This window comes from Sinocyclocheilus rhinocerous, unplaced genomic scaffold, assembly GCF_001515625.1.
Source record: "Sinocyclocheilus rhinocerous isolate Xijiao unplaced genomic scaffold, SAMN03320098_v1.1 scaffold889, whole genome shotgun sequence".
Taxonomy (NCBI): domain Eukaryota; kingdom Metazoa; phylum Chordata; class Actinopteri; order Cypriniformes; family Cyprinidae; genus Sinocyclocheilus; species Sinocyclocheilus rhinocerous.
Genome location: NW_015638024.1, coordinates 570,705 through 577,334, shown reverse-complemented (window position 1 = coordinate 577,334; position 6,630 = coordinate 570,705). Strand labels below are relative to the sequence as shown.

Genomic DNA, 6,630 nt, shown 5'->3' with positions numbered 1-6,630 from the left:
TCCAGCATCCCTCCTCCACCCCAACTCCTCACTCTATTCTATTTCTCTCCCATTTTTTTAGGGATAGGGGGAGTTCTCGGGGTTCGGGCTCTCTCCCGAGCTCGGAGCCCTCCCTCTGAACAGCATGCCAAATGTGACCCTGGACCACAAAACCAGTCTTAAGTCGCTGGGGTATATTTGTAGCAATAGCCAAAAATACATTGTATGGGTCAAAATTATCGATTTTTTTTTTATGTCAAAAATCATTAGGATATTAAGTAAAGATCATGTTCCATGAAGATATTTTGTAAATTTCCTACCGTAAATATATCAAAACTTAATTTTTGATTAGTAATATGCATTGCTAAGAACTTCATTTGGACAACTTTAAAATTTAGATTTTTTTGCACCCTCAGATTCCAGATTTTAAAATAGTTGTATCTCGGCCATGCTTACTAATTGCTCAATCCTATTATATGTTAGTGCGAACTAATATAATGCCATTAATAGTGACTATACAGCCATTACATGAGCTCTGATGTTTAATGCATCAGAAAGGAAGTCCATTATTTTGTTTGGCAAGTGTCTTTACCTGTAGTTCATTGTGCAATGCATAATTACATAACCATAAAATGTTGTTGAATTAAATTGGACTACCTTACGTGAAAAAAATTCAAGTTCCAATTGGAACAGGAATCAATAATGAGAAACATATTTTTTTTGTTTCTACTCTGACATGGCAAAGAGTGAAAAATTTAAGGGGGTCTGAATACTTTCCGTACCCACTGTATATATATATATATCCTTCCAGCTAAAAGTATTTTTTAAATATGGCCTGTCTTGAATAAGGGTTTGTTTGTCCTATATAAAGTATAGTATTTATTCCCAGGGAATGAAAGTCATGATTGCAATCCCTGTCACAGACACATATGCCCCCTACATATTTTCCATGTGCATCTAATTAATTGTGCGATTTTATGGTAATATGTGCTTATTCCAAAGATAATTGAGGGATCCTACAAAGGCTTCAGTTATTGGACTGGGTCTGAAGTCTGTGGGGATGGACCTGGAGGAGACTTAATTTTACACATGCAAACTATGGAACTTCAATAGAGAACTTTACCTTTGGTAGCGTGCACCATTATGAAGACATGAGTGATGTTCTAGATACTTCTTTTCTTTCCTTGTATTGCATCGATTCTTAGATCCTGTCTGTATTTCTAGCAAGGCACAGGAGGGGTTTTATAGATTAAAAAAAGCTGCTGAATGCTGATTGCTAAATGAACATTATATTAATTTACTTTCCAGAAGCTTTTATCCAAAGCAACTTTAACAAAACATAAATAATTACAGCAAATCAATAATTATTAATGAAATAATTTAAAATGAAAAAGATAAATATTGACACCAATAGTATTTATTAATTTTTTTATATTAATGTTTGGCATTTTGAATAGTTAATTCAGTTTCATTTATATGAATTGAAGACAGTTACTTTTTACATTTTTCAATATGACAAATTCAATTCATGTGAAACTAAAAAGTTGCTAAGATCATTGTCTTCAAGAGGGAGGCTGGCACACACAGATAATGTCTTTTTCCAAGATGTTTTAAAGCCTGCCTTTATTCTGGATGAGTGCACTAAGCAGTGAGCTGTAATTACAGTATTCACTCTAGGTCACGACTCTTTCAAATACACTATTAGATTGCAGACTGATAGCTTTGTGACCCCATTCTGCTATGTTTCACCTGTAAAATTTATGTCATTTCCTGGTTTTCTTTGTGTCGTGACCAAAGTCTGCTTTCCTAATTCCATGTACCTGTCTGGAGATGCTGAAGGAGCTGTGTGAGAGTCTGACGCTGTCTAGCTCCTCCCGGCTGTCCTTTACTAAGCAGCAATGATTGAGTGAACTGCCAGGCGATAGCTAAGTGAATGAAGACGTGCCCTTTGCTTCCAGAAACTTCCCTAATTAACTTTGGCACTGACTTCTGCAAAGTAAAATGCAAGCAGGGCTGGGTCTGTGTGGAAAACCTCACTTATGGAAAAACTTGGATTGGTTTGAAATCGATTTATGTCATATGAAGGTCAAGACAAGAGAATTACTAGAATCTGTTATGTGGGTCCCAATGCTTTTCTGATTTATTGACATACAGAATAGATTTTCATAATGTGGAGGAGGCTATGTATTGATTAAAGAGCATAAGGACATAAATACATACATGTAAAATCTGTTGCAGTTGTGTGACAATTTATCTCACAAGGAAATGACATCACGTGTTGAGTGCATGGTCGCCTCGTCCCTCCATATTAAACGTCAAAGACAACACAGTACAAAAGGAGTGGAGTCCATGAGCCAGCATGCTGATAGACTTCCCCTGTTCCCCGCGCCGGTCTCTAATCTGCATGCAGACAACTTCTTTGTGGATATTTGGATGTCTTCACCATAGCAACAGAGCTGCAAAACCGTGATGTACAACCTCTCATCACATACAGTCGTGCCTAGGCATCGCACGGCACACGAGAGCCAGATGAAAGGGAGATAAGAAGAGGAAAAAGAGCTGGGAAGAGGATAACGCTGCCTTGCACCTAATTCTCTGTGGGAATTCTCCTCATTATGACCATGACAGCTCAGTTACAACGGCTCCGAAATGCCAAGGTTCATGTTCACAGCCACCGGTCGAGCAATCATTCCTGTGCTCAGTTGAGAGACAAATGGAGGGATGCAACAATTTCACTCTTTGCTCACCATGACAGAGCCTCTCTATGCTGAATCCTTTTGTGTCAGACCACCAGGCTTCGATCAAACGCGGGTTAATTGCGAGAGAGCGGCTGGAAGAGCCCCCCTCCTCTTCCACACTGCCAATCTGTCCGTGCCTCTGATTTTCCACTCATTCTGCCTCTCTGATCTCTGTTTACCTCTGTCTGCTGATTTCTCCACCCCTTTCCCTCAGTCTCTCATGCTTTCGCGCTCCCTCCCACAGCTCGCTATCTCTCCTCCCCTTGTGCCTTCAAAGCCAGCAGTCTGTTCGTCACTCCAGGGCTGCTTGCTACATGATCTCTTGGAAAACAGCGTTCGCATCTTGCTCAAGCCACTCCATGTGCAAGCCTTAAGATTTCTTGCCCAGGACGGCAGGATGCTCCTGCGCTGGCACTGATTCCTCTATTTCTCTTCTCGATTTCCCTTTCCCCTCCCCTTTCCTTATCTCCTGCCCTCTGACCCTCATTCCTTTACCCCTGACCCTATTTCCTCTCTTTTCTCCCTCTTTCTTGACCATGTTGCCATGTGTCTGCCGGCTCCAGCCTGTCCTTGCCTTGCTCTTCTTCACTTTGTTCACTCAAGGGGAAAACTGTCCAGAAACCTGCCTTTGCCCAGACCCTCACACTGTGGACTGTAGCGGGCGCGGACTTACCCGTCTTCCAGACGAGATCCCCTTGGATGTGCGGAGGCTGCTGTTGGCAGACAACTGGATCCCACGGATTCCTTCAGATTTCCTTGTGCTCTACAGCGACCTGGTCTACCTGGACCTCCGCAACAACTCTCTCTCGCACATCGAGCCGGGCACCCTTAGCACTTCCTCCAGGCTGGTTTTCCTGGACCTCGGTTGCAACAACCTGACAGAGATCCCCAAAGGGACTTTTGGGGAGTCACGAAGCTTAATTAAGTTGCGCTTGGGCAACAACCCATATTTGAGCATGGTCAACGAAGATGCATTCATGGGTCTTTCCTCCTTGCGTGAACTAGAACTAGAACGCAACGCCCTGTCTGGGCTACAGGTGGGTGCCCTGAGCCAGCTGCCCTCCCTCAGGGTGGTAAGGTTAGAGGGCAACCCTTGGGTGTGCAACTGCAACTTTGCCAACCTGTTCACCTGGCTGGTGGAAAACAGTCACAAGCTTCCCAAGGGTAAGTCTTTGAATTTGACATCAACTATTGTAGTTTGTTGAACCTTGTCTCACTGTTGCATAAATGTTACTGTATGACAAGATTCTTTGCTATTTATATTACTCCAGATTAAACAAGGGACCTCTTCCTCTGATCTAAATTTAGCTCTTTCTCCCACCCCCACAATGACTACAAGGGATTTCCAGAATAATGACAGATAAATGAGGACAGCGCAGAAACATTGTGCGACCCCTCTAAATATGCAGTGATGCCCTTATCCTCGAAACAGCTCACATTTTGCATTCCGCATGGGAATGTGGTTTGTGATCTTTATACATGCTATGCATGCCGAACACCTGCTTATTCCCGCCAGGCCAGTGTGCTTGTGTGTGATATATCACGGTTATGGACATGCTATTTATATGGGAACTTTCTTACTGCGATGCTGCTCTGCTGTTCATTGGGGTTACAGTGATGGAAATAACCTGTTCATGCTGATCTGTGATTAGTTTGTGGTAGAGTTCACTGAGGTTAAAGGGATAGTGCACTCCAGAATATAAATTATGTCATCATTTACTCAACTTCATATCTTTCCAAACCTGTATGACTTTCTTTCCTCTATGAAGCATAAAAGAATGAGAATTTGAAGAATGTCTCAGTGATTTTTGTCCATATAGTGGAAGTCAGTGGGGTCCAATCTTGTTTTAGACCCCACTGACTTTCACATAGTGAACAAGAACAGTTAAACATTCTTCAAACTATCTTCTTTTATGTTCCCCGGAAGAAAGAGCTTTGGAATGCGAATGTGAGTAATGATGACAGAATTTTCATTTTTGTTATTTACTCCATAATGATCTGAGTACTGTGTACTGATGTGTATGGTGGTAATACCATGTATTTTTTTTTTTACCATAACAATACCATGATACATGAATATGGAAATCATTCAGGATCGTAATATATATCATAACAACATAATAATACCCTCACTGCTTGTTCTAGGATAGATGTTCAGATATAATCTCTAGTCTCAGACATAGTCATAAAAACATATTTTGTGAGACTGAGAGAGAGAGAAAATTAAAGAGCATCATTCTCAGGAGAAGGATCACAATAGAAAAAAAAATCAGCTTATACAGAGGTTCGGTTCATTGTCTGACGAATAAAGATCAGCGTTGTTCTGTGAAATAGATGATGACGATGGAGATGGGAGCTGGGAAACACATCTCACCTCATGTTTTCCACTTATTTCTGCATCACTGGGCTCTAATGACTTGGGGAAGTCAGAGAGCAGCTGGTTATAACTACAAACAGCCTAGAAGGACCTTTGGAGCGGACATAAACAGATGACTGGACAGCAAGTCCTAACAGGCTATTAATCTATCTAGAGATGGACTTCACGTACGTTGATATGATGAATGAGAGTATCGCACTAATTCATTCAGATTTAGTGACTGATGTGTTGTGATCTAATCAACTACCAATGCAATTATTGATTTGAATACAGCAGATTATACTTGGTGCGTTGCATTTCTAGTCTAAGATGTGATACAATTTATCCAGAGAAAGAGAGTAGCTTCTAGAGAACCTGTTTATTCTGCCTCAAGGTTTAGGAAAATAGAGTTTTAAATCAAATAAACATTAGCTTCTCTTCTCATATCAGAGGAATGGTTTATTACCCTCTTGAACTCTTCAGTTGAACCTCTGATCTCAACCGAGATGCTTTGTGTTGGTCAGAGACGCAATTCACAAATGCATATCTGCAGGATCAGAGCTCACCGTGGATTATCCCCTTAATGAGACGATGGATTTCCCAGCAGCAGGAACTATAATTTCTTCTATTTCTAGCTGCATGAGAAAAATGATAAGGGATAGAAACTGTTGGATTAGAAGCTGAAAAAATTACTGTATATTATTCTCTCACCGTTCCTCTAGCCTATGTTACATCCTGCAATTCACGTTTGATCTGATCTCGCTAAAATAACTCCCAAAGTTGAGTTATTCCCTATTTTTCTTAAGTCATCTGCTGGTTTGGATTATGATGGTACAGTAACTACTGTATGTAAGGGTAATTTCTAGTTCATTTTTTACTGGCAATCATTAAAAAATGTTTAATCAAATTAATTACACAATGCACATTATATAAATTAACTGAATCACAATTATTAAAACCCACATAACAATATTTAACATATATTTATATTGTTTGTTTTATTGTAATATCTTTGAGCATAAGACTATCCCTGGCCTATCAAATCTCCTGCTTAATATAGACATAATAATCCGTCAAAGGTCAATTGAAATGTATATGTTTAAAATTGGTTTCGGTAATCGGCTTTGGACTTTGTCTTACCCACATATTCAAATAATCATATTCATTATAAATATTGCTAAATCCCAGAAGAATGACCATTTTATTCTCAACCTCTCTGCTATTGCACATTCATGTTTCAGATGCAATTATCTTACGCATTCAAACTGATATGTTCATCTGAAATGTTAAGTACGCACTTAGGTTCAATAGCATATGTGATTTGTATGCGTGTGTTCAATACATAAGTATGTGCGATTACTATGTTTGATAGATGGAGACTCGTTTTGGAGAATGAGGGTGTCTATATAATCCTCTGTGAGCATCAACAATCAGAATAAATTAGATCACTGGTTTATATCACCAAAGACCGAATCACTGGAGCTAATGGTCTGTATGCATCACTATATATATATATATATATATATATATATATACACACACACACACACACACACA

General features: G+C 39.8%; 1 pseudogene; it reads left to right on the top strand.

Annotated features, from left to right (window-relative positions):
* The first annotated feature begins 2,162 nt into the window (after nt 1–2,162).
* LOC107749515 (leucine-rich repeat-containing protein 38 pseudogene) lies at nt 2,163–4,042 on the top strand (annotated as a pseudogene).
* The last annotated feature ends 2,588 nt before the right edge of the window (nt 4,043–6,630 follow it).